The 18685-nt window shown below is 40.9% G+C and overlaps 1 non-coding gene across 1 annotated transcript; it reads left to right on the top strand.

Annotated features, from left to right (window-relative positions):
* The first annotated feature begins 1743 nt into the window (after positions 1-1743).
* On the top strand, positions 1744-1850 carry LOC148293012 (small nucleolar RNA R71). The gene has a single exon (XR_015825881.1). It is a non-coding gene; the product is annotated as a small nucleolar RNA R71 (small nucleolar RNA).
* Positions 1851-18685: the final 16835 nt, after the last annotated feature.

The following is an 18685-nucleotide window of genomic DNA, read 5'->3' on the forward strand; positions in this document are numbered from 1 at the left end:
TCACAAAGATCTTCCTCTTCTTGTGTTAAGACAGCTTCTAGAGCATCATTAGACTTTCTCTGCAAAATTTTGGAAGAAACCTCATGATCCACAACATCAATTGAAAAGCAAGAATCAAGAGAGATAGAAGGTTGAGATAGAGCATTAAGCATTTTAAATTCAACAGTTTCACCCAAAACAGTCATGGAGAGAGTGCTATCTTTCACTTTGATGATTGTGTCTGCAGTGGCCATGAATGGCCTGCCTAGGAGAATGGGATCAACACGATCTCCATTTGGATTGTCTTCCATGTCCATCACTACAAAATCAGCAGGGAGAATTAGTGTATTAACTTGAACTAGAATATCTTCTACAATACCTTTTGGATATTTTATAGAATGATCAGCTAGTTCAAGTCGCATTGAAGTCTTCTTCATCCCTTCTAAGCCAAGCTCTTGATAAACTGAATATGGCAAAACATTGATGCTTGCTCCCAAGTCCAACATGGCTCTTCCAACCTTCTTGCCTCCAATGTTAATGGGAATGTCAAAGCTGCCAGGATCATCTAGTTTTGGTGGAAGCTTCCTTTGCAATACAGCACTTACATTCTGGTCGAGCTTTACTCCTTCATTTGGAGCGAAATTGAGCTTGTGAGTTTTCAAGTCCTTGATGAATTTTCCATATGCAGGAATCTGTTCAATAAGATCAAGCAAAGGCAAATTGATATTAACTTTACTCAAAATATCATAAATCTCTTTAAAAGCCTTATCTTGCTTTGCTTTCTTAAGACGGCCTGGAAATGGAATCTGTGGAACATATGGAGCGGGTGGCACGTATCTATCTTCTTGAAGATGTGGTGGCACAAATTTGTCATCCCTTTTATGCAATTGGAATTGATCGGATTTCTGAGAATCTGATTTGGCCTTAGGAGCAGATTGAGAAGTTTTGAGTTGTTCTCCTTCCGTGGCCATGGTCTCCTCCTCTTCATTTTCTACAATCACAACATCATTTGAAAGATTAGAATCATCTTTATTATCAATGATCTTACCTGATCTGAGCACATGAATGGCCTTGGCTTCTGGGTTCTTTGGATTGATCTCAGTTTGGCTTGGCCATTTCCCAGGCACTCTTTGAGTTATTTCAGCAGCTATTTGGCCTAATTGGACTTCCAATTTGGAGATGGCAGCTTGTGTAGTTTGCTGAAAATTGGATTGGTTGATTGCCATCTGCTTCACTATATCTTCCAATGATGATGATGATTGTTGTGGCCTTTGGAATGAAGGGGGATTTGCTTGATTCTGGGTATTTCTCCATGAAAAGTTTGGATGATTCCTCCAACCTGGATTATAACTTTGAGAGTATGGATCATTTCTTGGACCTTGGTTGTAGGAATTTACCAACTTAGCTTGCTCTTGCACAAATTCTGGATATCCAGCCCCAAGTGGACAAGCTGTGGTAGCATGGTCATGAGATTCACAAATGCTACACACTTCCTTCGGAGGGCTTCTTGAGTTTAATGCAAGAAGAGCATCTAGCTTTTGTTCCAGTTTTGAAATCTGCACACTAGAAGCATCATTAGAACCACTAATAACACGTTTACCTCTTGTATCCGTATGTTGGGTCTCCATTGCTATCTCCTCAAAGAGTTCGTACGTTTCTTCTGGAGTTTTGGTTTTAAAAGAACCACCTGCAAAATTGGTGACTATATTATGACTAGAAGGGGTTAGTCCTTTATAAAACATACGCATTTGAAGCTTCAATGGAATCCCATGATGAGGACATTGGTTGAGCAACCCATTGAATTTCTCCCATGCTTCACAAAACGATTCATCATCTTGCTGTGCAAATAACAAGATCTTGTCCCTAAGCATGTCGGTCTTTTGCGTGGAGAAGTATTTTTCCAGGAACTTCTTTTGAATGGCAGACCATGTAGTGAGTGAACCAGGCTTCAAAGAATTCAACCAATACTTCGCCTTATCCTTTAAAGTGTATGGAAACACTCTCATTCGAAGTTGATCTTCTGTCACACCTGTCAAGGGAAAAGAACTCACAACATTAAAAATATCCTTTATATGAGTCAATGGATCTTCATTAGGTAAACCATAAAAGGAAGGCAGCATATTAAGATGAGAAGATTTAAGCTCATAATTTCGAGCTACAGTGGGCAGCAAAATGCTTGAAGGAGATGCTGGAATTGTTGGGATATCAAGTTCTCCCATGAACTCAATGGCAGCCATCATTTCTTCTTCTTCTTGGTCTGAACTTGCTTCCGAATTTGAAAGTGAAGAACCGGGAAGTTCAGTGTGGAGAGCAAGACTTGTAAATGTAGCAAGAGCTTGCTCTTTTGCAGTTGACAACTCCCTTTCTAGACGATTCTGAATTTCAGAGGTCACTCGTCTGGGTTGCAATGATGGTCCTGCGTTCAAAGATCTAGAACGTTGGAACGAAGACCTAACTTGTTCAAGTAATGGATTTTTAGACATAAACTACCTGAAACAGAAAATTAGATTAATTAGAAACACTAAAAAGAATAGGGTAACCTTGGGCACATAACCAGGGAAGAACTTTCGTTCAGTCCCCGGCAACGGCGCCAAAATTTGTTGTTAATATTATGTTAACTCGCAATTGTACGGGGCAATTAGTAGTATAGCAAGACAAGTACGAGGTCGTACCCACGAAGACTGAGAAGTTAAAACTAGTTATGTACTTAGATTACCAAATTCAAGAAAGTAGGAGGTTATGTCTAAAACAGAATTTAAAACAAGAGTGGTTGTGATTGTTGAACAAAAGAAGCAAAATGAAATTGCAAACAAAAACAAGTAAACAAATGTAACAAAGAGTGGTTTTAAGAGTTGGAAAACAGATTTTGAGACTAGGGCATTCGAATCACCATAACAATTCAATTCTGGGTTATAAAGATTCAAGTAACAAGTCTAATTCAGATTCAAAGATTGATTCTAGCTAAAGTATGATTAGGCCATGGTGTTTGGTCCTAACCTTGTGTTCCTAATTCCCTAATTTGATCATTTGTTGTCTAACCTAAAATTAAGCATTAGGAACCCATTAAGCATAGAAGAACATTTTAAACAACCAAGTATGTATCTAATCCCTGTTGTCGAATGTCCATACATACTCTTCCTATTCATAGTTCAATTCGAATTAAAGCATGGTGTATACTCTTAATTCAAACCAAGATAGTTAACAAACAAGTTCTAATGGTGATCAATCATTCAAACAAGCATGTTAACTTATAAGCATAATGAATAAGAACATGAATCATGAATCAAACTTGAAACTCCAAACTTATAAACCCAGAATATTCATGTTAGGTTACATCGAAGCCCTAGTTATGGATTTAGCTACTCATAATGGAAAAGAGACTTGAACAGAAATGAGAAAACATAATGAATACAATAAGAGTAGAAAAACCCTTTTTCTGAAGTTCTTGTGGTGTCCAAGGCTTCTCCAAGTGCTTCTCCACTTCTAATGCTTCTCCAAGAGCTTCCCCACTTCTAGAAAGATGTATGAAGGATATGGAGGTGATTTGGGATGAGTTTGAGTGAGTGGTGATGGCTAAGGAAGATGAAATTCGTAGGGAAATGAAAGAGAGGTTTGCTGGAGTTGTTTTGGTGATTGTTGGAGTGTTTGGGATTTTGAGAGTGTTTGAGGATGGTTGGAGTGAATTGTGGGGGTTGTGAATCTCAGGATTTGTTGTGTCTTGAATGTGGAATGGATGTGGTATTTATAGGGAGAGGGGAGTGACAAATCTGAATTCAATATGGCTAATGCATACAACACTTGCATTATAAAAGATGAATTGGTTGATGCACTTCACTAATGCATACAACACTTGCATTATAAAATCTGAATTGGTTGATGCACTTCACCAATAGATCCCACCAGCAGCCCTAGCTCATCTTCATGTCACCATGACCAAGCTTCCAACCAGAAATGATAGCTCATACCTAGCTCACCATGACCAAGCATCCAACCAGCACATGCTGAGGTCAGCATAACCAGCAACTTCAAGGGCTTACAACTTGGGCTTCTCTTAATCAAATTAGGACTTTAAGCACTCGAAATTGAAGTTCAGAATGTCTTCTTTCCAGCCATATATCATTTGGGCCAATCCAAGGTCGGAGGAGGAAGTTAAGGCCAAAACAAATTTCTAACTCATTTTGCGCGCTGATAAAATCCATCCTGAGCATGGCTCTGTGTTTGCTAGGTAACAGACTCCATATTTATCCAATGGGGCTGAATTTTGGATATGTTATAGTACACACCCATTGGAACAACTTTCATGAAGAATGCTGCCTCATCCGAGCTGTGTAGGTTGCTAAAACAAAGCTTGCAATATGACCTACGGAACTGGACTGGCAGGGGGCTGTAGCCAAAATGAGTTTGTCTTTTAAGCTCTTCTTCCATTCATCCAAATTAGGCCTTAACATGCTTGAATTGCATGAATTATGCTCTCTTGCTCTATTGGCCTACAAAACACACAAAGGGAGGGAAATAACTTAGAATTATAGGAACTAAGCAAAAGAAGTAAGTAAATTGGGCATGTATATGTATGAAATTATGAGCTTAACACATACTTCGGGCGATTGGATTTCACTCAAAACTAACCAAATGACTACTCCCACCGTATTATGATGTTGCCGAAGTTTTGGGCTCGATCCAAAATCAATAGGTGTGAGAAATTGAACAATTCAAGTTCAACGGCACTTCGTTCCTAGTTGGAGTGGTTGGTGTATTCCACACTTCTAGCGATTGGATTTCACTCAAAACTCACCAAATGACTCCTCCCCCCATATTATGATGTTGCCCAAGTTTTGGGCTCGAACCGAAATCAATAAGTGTGAGAACTTGGACAATTCAAGTTCAACGGCAGTTCATTCCTAATTGGAGTGGTTGGTGTATTCCATACTTCCAGCGATTGGATTTCACTCAAAACTCACCAAATGACTCCTCCCACCACATTATGATGTTGCCCAAGTTTTGGGCTCGATCCAAAATCAATAGGTGTGAGAAATTGGACAATTCAAGTTCAACGGTAGTTCGTTCCTAATTGGAGTGGTTGGTGTATTCAACACTTCTAGCGATTGGATTTCACTCAAAACTCACCAAATGACTCCTCCCACCATATTATGACGTTGCCCAAGTTTTGGGCACGATCCGAAATCAGTAGGTGTTCCAAATTGGACAATTCAAGTTCAAGGGCAGTTCATTCCCAATTGGGGTGGTTGGTGTATTCCATACTTCTAGCGATTGGATTTCACTCAAAACTCACCAAATGACTCCTCCCACCATATTATGATGTTGCCCAAGTTTTGGGCTCGATCCGAAATCAATAGGGGTTCCAAATAGGACAATTCAAGTTCAACGGCAGTTCGTTCCTAATTGGAGTGGTTGGTGTATTCCATACTTCTAGCGATTGGATTTCTCTCAAAACTCACCAAATGACTCCTCCCACCATATTACGATGTTGCCCAAGTTTTGGGCTCGATCCGAAATCAATAGGTGTTCCAAATTGGACAATTCAAGTTCAACGGCAGTTCGTTCCTAATTGGAGTGGTTGGTGTATTCCATACTTCTAGCGATTGGATTTCACTCAAAACCCACGAAATGACTCCTCCCACCATATTATGTTGTTGCCCAAGTTTTGGGCTCGATCCGAAATCAATAGGTGTTCCAAATTGGACAATTCAAGTTCAACGGCAGTTCTTTCCTAATTGGAGTGGTTGGTGTATTCCATACTTCTAGCGATTTGATTTCACCCAAAACTCACCAAATGACTCCTCCCACCATATTATGATGTTGCCCAAGTTTCGGGCTCGATCCGAAATCAGTTGGTGTGAGAAATTGGACAATTCAAGTTCAACGGCAGATCGTTCCTAATTGGAGTGGTTGGTGTATTCCGTACTTCTAGCGATTGGATTTCACTCAAAACTCACCAAATGACTCCTCCCACCATATTATGATGTTGCCCAAGTTTTGGGCTCGATCCGAAATCAATAGGTGTTCCAAATTGGACAATTCAAGTTCAACGGCACTTCATTCCTAATTGGAGTGGTTGGTGTATAGCATACTTCTAGTGATTGGATTTCACTCAAAACTCACCAATTGACTCCTCCCACCATATTATGATGTTGCCTAAGTTTGGGGCTCGATCCGAAATCAATAGGTGTTAGAAATTGGACAATTCATGTTCAACGGCAGATCCTTCCTAATGGGAGTGGTTGGTGTATTCCATATTTCTAACGATTGGATTTCACTCAAAACTCCCTAAATGACTCCTCCCACCATATTATGATGTTGCCCAAGTTTTGGGCTCGATCCGAAATCAATAGGTCTTCCAAATTTGACAATTAGAGTTCAACGGCAGTTCGTTCCTAATTGGAGTGGTTGGTGTATTCCATACTTCTAGCGATTGGATTTCACTCAAAACTAACCAAATGACTCCTCCTACCATATTATGATGTTGCCCAAGTTTGGGGCTCGATCCGAAATCAGTAGGTGTGATAAATTGGACAATTCATGTTCAACGGCAGTTCGTTCGAAATTGGAGTGGTTGGTGCATTCCATACTTCTAGCGATTGGATTTCACTCAAAACTCACAAAATGACTCCTCCCACCATATTATGTTGTTGTACAGGTTTTGGGCTCGATTCGAAATCAATAGGTGTGAGAAATTGGACAATTCAAGTTCAACGGCAGTTCATTCCTAATTGGAGTGGTTGGTGTATTCCACACTTCTAGCGATTGGATTTCACCCAAAACTCACCAAATGATTCCTCCCACCATATTATGGTGTTGCCCAAGTTTTGGGCTCGATCCGAAATCAATAGGTGTGGGAAATTGGACAATTCACGTTCAACGGCAGTTCATTCCTAATTGGAGTGGTTGGTGTATTCCATACTTCTAGGGATTGGATTTCACTCAAAACTCACCAAATGACTCCTCCCACCATATTATGATGTTGCCCAAGTTTTGGGCTCGATCCGAAATCAATAGGTGTTCCAAATTGGACAATTCAAGTTCAACGGCAGTTCGTTCCTAATTGGAGTGGTTGGTGTATTCCATACTTCTAGCGATTGGATTTCACTCAAAACTCACCAATGGACTCCTCCCACCATATTATGATGTTGCCCAAGTTTTCGGCTCGATCCGAAATCAATAGGTTTGAAAAATTGGACAATCCAAATTTAACGGAAGTTCGTTCCTAATTGGAGTGGTTGTTGTATTCCATACTTCTTGCGATTGGATTTCACTCAAAACTCACCAAATGACTCCTCCCACCATATTATGATGTTGCCCAAGTTTGGGGCTTGATCCGAAATCAATAGGTGTGAGAAATTGGACAATTCAAGTTCAACGGCAGTTCGTTCCTAATTGGAGTGGTTGGTGTATTCCATACTTGTAGCGATTGGATTTCACTCAAAACTCACCAATTGACTCCTCCCACCATATTATGATGTTGCCCAAGATTTGGGCTCGATCCGAAATCAGTAGGTGTTCCAAATTGGACAATTCAAGTTCAACAGCAGTTCGTTCCAAATTGGAGTGGTTGGTGAATTCCATACTTCTAGCGATTGGATTTCACTCAAAACTCCCCAAATGACTCCTCCCACCATATTATGATGTTGCCCAAGTTTGGGGTTCGATCCGAAATCAATAGGTGTTAGAAATTGGACAATTCAAGTTCAACGGCAGTTCGTTCCTAATGGGAGTGGTTGGTGTATTCCATACTTCTAACGATTGGATTTCACTCAAAACTTCCCAAATGACTCCTCCCAGCATATTATGATGTTGCCCAAGTTTTGGGCTCGATCCGAAATCTATAGGTGTGAGAAATTGGACAATTCAAGTTCAACGGCAGTTCGTTCCAAATTGGAGTGGTTGGTGTATTCCATACTTCTAGCGATTGGATTTCACTCAAAACTCACCAAATGACTCGTCCCACCATATTATGATGTTGCCCAAGTTTTGGGCTCGGTCCAAAATGAATAGGGGTTCCAAATTGGACAATTCACGTTCAACGGCAGTTCGTTCCTAATTGGAGTGGTTGGTGTATTCCATACTTCTAAAGATTGGATTTCACTCAAAATTCCCAAAATGACTCCTCCCACCATGTTATGATGTTGCCCAAGTTTTCGGCTCGATCCGGAATCAATAGGTGTTCCAAATTGGACAATTCAAGTTCAACAGCAGCTCGTTCCTAATTGCAGTGGTTGGTGTATTCCATACTTCAAGCGATTGGATTTCACTCAAAACTCACCAAATGACTCCTCCCACCATATTATGATGTTGCCCAAGTTTTGGGCTCGATCCGAAATCAATAGGTGTTCCAAATTGGACAATTCAAGTTCAACGGCAATTCATTCCTAATTGGACTAGTTGGTGTATTCCATACTTCTAGCGATTGGATTTCACTCAAAACTAACCAAATGACTCCTCCCACCATATTATGATGTTGCCCAAATTCTGGGCTCGATCCGAAATCAATAGGTGTTCCAAATTGGAAAATTCAAGTTCAACGGCAGTTCGTTCCTAAATGGAGTGGTTGGTGTATTCCATACTTCTAGCGATTGGATTTCAATCAAAACTCACCAAATGACACCTCCCACCATATTATGATATTGCCCAAGTTTTGGGCTCGATCCGAAATCAATAGGTTTTCCAAATTGGACAATTCAAGTTCAACGGCAGTTCGTTCGTAATTGAGGTGGTTGGTGTATTCCATACTTCTAGTGATTGGATTTCACTCAAAACAAACCAAATAACTCCTCCCACCACATTATGATGTTGCCCAAGTTTTGGGCTCGATCCGAAATCAATAGGTGTGAGAAATTGGACAATTCAAGTTCAAAGGCAGTTCGTTCCAAATTGGAGTGGTTGGTGTATTCCATATTTCTAGCGATTGGATTTCACTCAAAACTCACCAATTGAGTCCTCCCACCATATTATGATGTTGCCCAACTTTTGGGCTCGATCCGAAATCAATAGGTGTTCCAAATTGGACAATGCAAGTTCAACGGCTGTTCGTTCCTAATTGCAGTGGTTGGTGTATTCTAAACTTCATGCGATTGGATTCACTCAAAACTCACCAAATGACTCCTCCCACCATATTATGATGTTTCCCAAGTTTTGGGCTCGATCCGAAATCAATAGGTCTTTCAAATTTGACAATTAGAGTTCAACCGCAGTTCGTTACTAATTGGAGTGGTTGGTGTATTCCAAACTTCTAGCGATTGGATTTCACTCAAAACTAACCAAATGACTCCTCCCACCATATTATGATGTTGCTCAAGTTTGGGGCTCGATTCGAAATCAATAGGTGTGAGAAATTGGATAATTCAAGTTCAACGGCAGATCGTTCCTAATTGGAGTGGTGGGTGTATTCCATACTTCTAGCGATTGGATTTCAGTCAAAACTCACCAAATGACTCCTCCCACCATATTATGATATTGCCCAAGTTTTGGGCTCGATCCGAAATCAATAGGTGTTCCAAATTGGAGAATTCAAGTTCAACGGCAGTTCGTTCCTAATTGGAGTGGTTGGTGTATTCCATACTTCTAGCGATTGGATTTCACTCAAAACTCACCAGATGACTCCTCCCACCATATTATGCTGTTGCCCAAGTTTTGGCCTCGATCCGAAGTTAATAGGTGTGAGAAATTGGACAATTCAATTTCAACGGCAGTTCATTCCTAATTGGAGTGGTTGGTGTATTCCATACTTCTAGCGATTGGATTTAACTCAAAACTCACCAAAGGGCTCCTCCAACCATATCATGATGTTGCCCAAGTTTTGGGCTCGATCCGAAATCAATAGGTGAAAGAAATTGGACTACTCAAGTTCAACGGCAGTTCGTTCCTAATTGGAGTGGTTGGTGTATTCCGTACTTCTAGCGATTGGATTTCACTCAAAACACACCAAATGACTCCTCCCACCATATTATGATGTTGCACAAGTTTGGTGTTCGATCCGAAATCAATAGGTGTGAGAAATTGGACAATTCAAGTTCAACGGCAGTTCATTCCTAATTGGAGTGGTTGGTGTATTCCATACTTCTAGCGATTGGATTTCACTCAAAACTCACCAAATGACTCCTCCCATCGTATTATGATGTTGACCATGTTTGGGCCTCAGTCCGAAATTAATAGGCGTGAGAAATTGGACAATTCAAGTCCAACGGCAGTTCGTTCCTAACGGGAGTGGTTGGTGTATTCCGTACTTCTACCGATTGGATTTCACCCAAAACTTACCAAATGACTCCTCCCACCATATTATGATGTTGCCCAAGTTTTGGGCTTGATCCGAAATCAATAGGTATGAGAAATTGGACAATTCAAGTTGAACGGCAGTTCGTTCCTAATTGGAGTGGTTGGTGTATTCCATACTTCTAGCAATCGGATTTCACTCAAAACTCACCAAATGACTCCTCCCACCATATTATGACGTTGCCCAAGTTTGGGGCTCGATCCGAAATCAATAGGTGTTCCAAATTGGACAATACAAGTTCAACGACAATTCGTTCCTAATTGGAGTGGTTGGTGTATTCCGTACTTCTAGCGATTGGATTTCACTCAAAACTCACCAAATGACTCCTCCCACCATATTATGATGTTGCACAAGTTTGGGGTTCGATCCGAAATCAATAGGTGTGAGAAATTGGACAATTCAAGTTCAACGGCAGTTCGTTCCTAGTTGGAGTGGTTTGTGTATTCCATACTTGTAGCGATTGGATTTCACTCAAAACTCACCAAATGACTCCTCCCACCATATTATGATGTTGCCCAAGTTTGGGGCTCGGTCCGAAATCAATAGGTGTGAGAAATTGGACAATTCAAGTTCAACGGCAGTTCGTTCCTAATTGGAGTGGTTGGTGTATTCCATACTTCTAGCGATTGGATTTCACTCAAAACTCACCAAATGACTCCTCCCACCATATTATGATGTTGCCCAAGTTTGGGGCTCGATCCGAAATCAATAGGTGTGAGAAATTGGACAATTCAAGTTCAACGGCAGTTCGTTCCTAATTGGAGTGGTTGGTGTCTTCCATACTTCTAGCGATTGGATTTCACTCAAAACTCACGAAATGACTCCTCCCACCATATTATGATGTTGCCCAAGTTTTGGGCTCGATCCGAAATCAATAGGTGTTCCAAATTGGACAATTCAAGTTCAACGGCAGTTCGTTCCTACTTGGAGTGGTTGGTGTATTCCATACTTCCAGTGATTTGATTTCACTCAAAACTCACCAAATAACTCCTCCCACCATATTATGATGTTGCCCAAGTTTTGGGCTTGATCCGAAATCAATAGGTGTGAGAAATTGGACAATGCAAGTTCAACGGCTGTTCGTTCCTAATTGCAGTGGTTGGTGTATTCTAAACTTCATGCGATTGGATTCACTCAAAACTCACCAAATGACTCCTCCCACCATATTATGATGTTTCCCAAGTTTTGGGCTCGATCCGAAATCAATAGGTCTTTCAAATTTGACAATTAGAGTTCAACCACAGTTCGTTCCTAATTGGAGTGGTTGGTGTATTCCAAACTTCTAGCGATTGGATTTCACTCAAAACTAACCAAATGACTCCTCCCACCATATTATGATGTTGCCCAAGTTTGGGCCTCGATTCGAAATCAATAGGTGTGAGAAATTGGATAATTCAAGTTCAACGGCCGATCGTTCCTAATTGGAGTGGTGGGTGTATTCCATACTTCTAGCGATTGGATTTCACTCAAAACTCACCAAATGACTCCTCCCACCATATTATGATGTTGCCCAAGTTTTGGAGCTCGATCCGAAATCAATAGGTGTTCCAAATTGGACACTTCAAGTTCAACGACAATTCGTTCCTAATTGGAGTGGTTGGTGTATTCCATACTTCTAGCGATTGGATATCACTCAAAACTCACCAAATGACTCCTCCCACCATATTATGATGTTGCACAAGTTTGGGGTTCGATCAGAAATCAATAGGTGTTAGAAATTGGACAATTCAAGTTCAACGGCCGTTCGTTCCTAACGGGAGTGGTTGGTGTATCCCATACTTCTAGCGATTGGACTTCACTCAAAACTCACCAAATGACTCCTCCCACCATATTATGATGTTGCCCAAGTTTGGGGCTCGATCCGAAATCAATAGGTGTTCCAAATTGGACACTTCAAGTTCAACGACAATTCGTTCATAATTGGAGTGGTTGGTGTATTCCATACTTCTAGCGATTGGATTTCACTCAAAACTCACCAAATGACTCCTCCCACCATATTATGATGTTGCCCAAGTTTTGGGCACGATCCGAAATCAATAGGTGTTCCAAATTGGCCAATTCAAGTTCAACGGCAGTTCGTTCCTACTTGGAGTGGTTGGTGTATTCCATACTTCCAGTGATTTGATTTCACTCAAGACTCACCAAATAAGTCCTCCCACCATATTATGATGTTGCCCAAGTTTTGGGATTGATCCGAAATCAATAGGTGTGAGAAATTGGACAATTCAAGTTCAACGGCAGTTCGTTCCTAATTGGAGTGGTTGGTGTATTCCATACTTCTAGCAATTGGATTTCACTCAAAACTCACCAAATGACTCCTCCCACCATATTATGATGTTGCCCAAGTTTGGGGCTCGATCCGAAATCAATAGGTGTTCCAAATTGGACACTTCAAGTTCAACGACAATTCGTTCCTAATTGGAGTGGTTGGTGTATTCCATACTTCTAGCGATTGGATATCACTCAAAACTCACCAAATGACTCCTCCCACCATATTATGATGTTGCACAAGTTTGGGGTTCGATCCGAAATCAATAGGTGTGAGATATTGGACAATTCAAGTTCAGCGGCAATTCGTTCCTAATTGGAGGGGTTGGTGTATTCCATACTTCTAGCGATTGGACTTCACTCAAAACTCACCAAATGACTCCTCCCACCATATTATGATGTTGCCCAAGTTTGGGGCTCGATCCGAAATCAATAGGTGTTCCAAATTGGACACTTCAAGTTCAACGACAATTCGTTCCTAATTGGAGTGGTTGGTGTATTCCATACTTCTAGCGATTGGATATCACTCAAAACTCACCAAATGACTCCTCCCACCATATTATGATGTTGCACAAGTTTGGGGTTCGATCCGAAATCAATAGGTGTTAGAAATTGGACAATTCAAGTTCAACGGCCGTTCATTCCTAACGGGAGTGGTTGGTGTATCCCATACTTCTAGCGATTGGACTTCACTCAAAACTCACCAAATGACTCCTCCCACCATATTATGATGTTGCCCAAGTTTGGGGCTCGATCCGAAATCAATAGGTGTTCCAAATTGGACACTTCAAGTTCAACGACAATTCGTTCCTAATTGGAGTGGTTGGTGTATTCCATACTTCTAGCGATTGGATTTCACTTAAAACTCACCAAATGACTTCTCCCACCATATTGTGATGTTGCCCAAGTTTTGGGCTCGATCCGAAATCAATAGGTGTTCGAAATTGGACAATTCAAGTTCAACGGCAATTCGTTCCTAATTGGAGTGGTTGGTGTATTCCATACTTCTAGCGATTGGATATCACTCAAAACTCACCAAATGACTCCTCCCACCATAATATGATGTTGCATAAGTTTGGGGTTCGATCCGAAATCAATAGGTGTGAGATATTGGACAATTCAAGTTCAGCGGCAATTCGTTCCTAATTGGAGGGGTTGGTGTATTCCATACTTCTAGCGATTGGATTTCACTCAAAACTCACCAAATGACTCCTCCCACCATATTATGATGTTGCCCAAGTTTTGGGCTCGATCCGAAATCAATAGGTGTTCCAAATTGGACAATTCAAGTTCGACGGCAGTTCGTTCCTAATTGGAGTGGTTGTTGTATTCCATACTTCTAGCGATTGGATTTCGCTCAAAACTCCCCAAATCACTCCTCCCACCATATTATGATGTTGCCCAAGTTTTGGGCTCGATCCGAAATCAATAGGTGTGAGAAATTGGACAATTCAAGTTCAACGGCAGTTCGTTCCTAATTGGAGTTGTTGGTGTATTCCATACTTCTTGCAATTGGATTTCACTCAAAACTCACCAAATGACTCCTCCCACGATATTATGATGTTGCCCAAGTTTGGGGCTCGGTCCGAAATCAATAGGTGTGAGAAATTGGACAATTCAAGTTGAACGGCAGTTCGTTCCTAATTGGAGTGGTTGGTGTATTCCATACTTCTAGCGATTGGATTTCACACAAAACTCACCAAATGACTCCTCCCACCATATTTGGATGTTGCCCAAGTTTGGGGCTCGATCCGAAATCAATAGGTGTGAGAAATTGGACAATTCAAGTTCAACGGCAGTTCGTTCCTAATTGGAGTGGTTGGTTGATCGGTTCATAATTGTATATCATTTTGTACCCTTCTAGCTTATGATTTGGTTATGTTTTTGAGTTAAACTTGTGCTTTTAATCCTTTTTGTGTTTATCTTTCAGTTAATTGACATTTAGGTAACAATGATGACTTTGGATAGGAAATGATGCAATCCATGCATGTTATGGGCTGATTGGCATATGAGGAATATGAGCTTAAAGACAAACTAATTTTGGCTACAGCCCATTTCCAGCCCAGTTTCGTAGGTCAACTTCTTGGCCTTGGATCAGAATGCTGTGGGGCTCGGATGAGGTGAAGATCTTCATGAACGTTGTTCCATTAGGTGTGTACTATAACATATCCAAATTTGAGCCCAATTGAACAGGTCTGGAGTCCTTAGCCCGTCCAACACTGAACCCTGCTCAGGAGGATTTGCAGCTGCCAGCTTTGTCATGTGCCTCCATGTGCCTCCTTTTAGCCATGTGCCTCACCCCAGCTATAACTGACTTTGCACCCAACATAATGAGTGAAGTGGGGAGGCATTCCAGCTATGAAATTCTAAAGGAGAAAGCATGTGCATGCATGGGAAGCAAAGAGAAAGGAGAGAGATGAAGAATGAGGAATGATGAGAGGCATTTTGCTTCAGCCTTTGAACATGGGAATTGAATTGGTAGATCACTTTGGAGCTGGAGATCAGCTTTTGAGCTACTAAAGAGAAGCATGTGCATGCATGTGAAGCAAAAGAAAGAAAAGAAATGAAATGAAGTCAATTCCAGTCCCTGTTTCGGCAGCCAACTTGCAGTGGCCAAAACGTACACTTCTACTGCTCCGATGGGAATACTTTCTTCATAGAAGTTGTTCCAATGTGTGTCTAGTATAACATATCCAAATTTGAGCCCCAGTGGATACGTTTTGAAACCTCTGGCCTTCCTACACCAAGACTGGTTCAGAAAACCCGTTTTTCAGCAACCAAAAGGCAACCACATGGGTTGGCAGCAAAAGGCAATCACATGGGTTGGCAGCAAAGGGCAGCCACATCTAACCACCTTTGAACCCATGTGATGAAAGCTTGAGGTGCAGCAAAAGATGAAGGATGGTGTGGGAGTTCATCATGATGTTCCTCCCTCTTAGCCCTATAAATAGAGAAGCCTTCAAGCTTCAAAACACACCCCAAGGGGGGGAGCTCTCAAACACTTCTCTAGAGCTCCCTTCCCTTCTCTCCCTCAAATTCTCTTAGTTTCCTTTCAAGTTGTCAATTGTTGTAACAAAATGAGTTTACTAAATTTTCCTTCAAGTTTTCTTAGTTCCACTTTACTTTTATTTGTAATGTACATTCTTTCTTAAGTATTCAAGTTTAATTAGTTTCCAAGTTTCAATTATGATTTTTGTTCTTATTCATTATGCTTATAAGTTAATATGCTAGTTTGAATGATTGATCACCATTTAGGCTTGCATGTTAGCTATCTTGGTTTGAATTAAGAGTAGACACCATGCTTTAATTCGAATTGAACTATGAATAGGAAGAGTATGTATGGACATTCGACAACAGGGATTAGATACATGCTTGGTTGTTTAAATTGTTCTTCTATGCTTAATGGGTTCCTAATGCTTAGTTTTAGGTTAGACAACAAATGATCAAATTAGGGAATTAGGAACACAAGGTTATGACCAAACACCAAGGCTTAATCATACTTTAGCTAGAATCAATCCGTTAATCTAATTGAACTTGGGAACTTATTTGCTTGAGTTATTTCATTCTTTCTTGTTTTATTTATTTTCTTTTTTCATTTCTATTTTGTGTAGGGGAAACAAATTGGATCATTCAATCACCAATCCTCGTGGGATCGACCTCGCACTTACATATGCTATACTACCAAACGGCTCGTGCACTTGCGAGTATTACAAGTTCAGGATGCAGTTGAAACCATTTTGGTGCAACTGAATCGACGCAACATTGGTATCTTCCATACTTCTAGCGATTGGATTTCAGTCAAAACTCACCAAATGACTCCTCCCACCATATTATGATGTTGCCCAAGTTTTGGGCTCGATCCGAAATCAATAGGTGTTCCAAATTGGACAATTCAAGTTGAACGGCAGTTCCTTCCTAATTGGAGTGGTTGGTGTATTCCATACTTCTAGCGATTTGATTTCACTCAAAACTCACCAAATGACTCCTCCCACCATATTATGATGTTGCCCAAGTTTGGGGCTCGATCCGAAATCAATAGGTGTTCCAAATTGGACATTTCAAGTTCAATGACAATTCGTTCCTAACTGGAGTGGTTGGTGTATTCCATACTTCTAGCGATTGGATTTCACTCAAAACTCACCAAATGACTCCTCCCACCATATTATGATGTTGCACAAGTTTGGGATTCGATTAGAAAACAATAGGTGTTAGAAATTGGACAATTCAAGTTCAACGGCAGTTCGTTCCTAACGGGAGTGGTTGGTGTATTCCAAACTTCTAGCGATTGGATTTCACTCAAAACTCACCAAATAACTTCTCCCACCATATTATGATGTTGCCCAAGTTTTGGGCTCGATCCGAAATCAATAGTTGTTCGAAATTGGACAATTCAAGTTCAACGGCAGTTCGTTCCTAATTGGAGTGGTTGGTGTATTCCATACTTCTAGCGATTGGATATCACTCAAAACTCACCAAATGACTCCTCCCACCATAATATGATGTTGCATAAGTTTGGGGTTCGATCCGAAATCAATAGGTGTGAGATATTGGACAATTCAAGTTCAACGGCAGATCGTTCCTAATTGGAGGGGTTGGTGTATTCCATACTTCTAGCGATTGGATTTCACTCAAAACTCACCAAATGACTCCTCCCACCATATTATGATGTTGCCCAAGTTTGGGGCTCGGTCCGAAATCAATAGGTGTGAGAAATTGTACAATTCAAGTTGAACGGCGGTTCGTTCCTAATTGGAGTGGTTGGTGTATTCCATACTTCTAGCGATTGGATTTCACTCAAAACTCACCAAATGACTCCTCCCACCATATTTGGATGTTGCCCAAGTTTGGGGCTCGATCCAAAATCAATAGGTGTTCCAAATTGGACAATTCAAGTTCAACGGCAGTTCGTTCCTAATTGGAGTGATTGGTGTATTCCATACTTCTAGCAATTGGATTTCACTCAAAACTCACCAAATGACTCCTCCCACCATATTATCATGTTGCCCAAGTTTTGGGTTCGATCCGAACTCAATTGGTGTTCAAAATTGGACAATTCAAGTTCAACGGCAGTTCGTTCCTAATTGGAGTGGTTGGTGTATTCCATACTTCTAGCGATTGGATATCACTCAAAACTCACCAAATGACTCCTCCCACCATAATATGATGTTGCACAAGTTTGGGGTTCGATCCGAAATCAATAGGTGTGAGATATTGGACAATTCAAGTTCATCGGCAGATCGTTCCTAATTGGAGGCGTTGATGTATTCCATACTTCTAGCGATTGGATTTCACTCAAAACTCACCAAATGACTCCTCCCACCATATTATGATGTTGCACAAGTTTGGGGTTCGGTCCGAAATCAATAGGTGTTAGAAATTGGACAATTCAACATCAACGGCAGTTCGTTCCTAGTGGGAATGGTTGGTGTATTCCATACTTCTAGCGATTGGATTTCACTCAAAACTCACCAAATGACTCCTCCCACCATATTATGATGTTTCCCAAGTTTTGGGCTCGATCCGAAATCAGTAGGTGTTCCAAATTGGACAAATCAAGTTCAACGGCAGTTCGTTCCATATTGGAGTGGTTGGTGTATTCCATACTTCTTGCGAATGGATTTCACTCAAAACTCACCAAATGACTCGTCCCACCACATTATGATGTTGCCCAAGTTTGGGGATCGATCCGAAATCAATAGGTGTGAGAAATTGGAAAATTCAAGTTCAACGGCAGTTCGTTCCTATTTGGAGAGGTTGGTGTCTTCCATACTTCTAGGGATTGGATTTCACTCAAAACTCACCAAATGACTCCTCCCACCATATTATGATGTTGCCCAAGTTTTGGGCATGATCCGAAATCAATAGGTGTTCGAAATAGGACAATTCAAGTTCAACGGCAGTTCGTTCCTAATTGGAGTGGTTGGTGTATTCCATTCTTCTAGCGATTGGATTTTACTCAAAAATGACCAAAGGACTTCTCCCACCATATTGTGATGTTGCCCAAGTTTTGGGCATGATCCGAAATCAATAGTTGTTCGAAATAGGACAATTCAAGTTCAACGGCAGTTCGTTCCTAATTGGAGTGGTTGGTGTATTCCATACTTCTAGCGATTTGATTTCGCTCAAAACTTCCCAAATGACTCCTCCCACCAT

The sequence above is a fragment of the Prunus avium genome, chromosome 7 (genome assembly GCF_965620075.1).
Source record: "Prunus avium chromosome 7, drPruAviu1.hap1.1, whole genome shotgun sequence".
NCBI classification, from domain to species: domain Eukaryota; kingdom Viridiplantae; phylum Streptophyta; class Magnoliopsida; order Rosales; family Rosaceae; genus Prunus; species Prunus avium.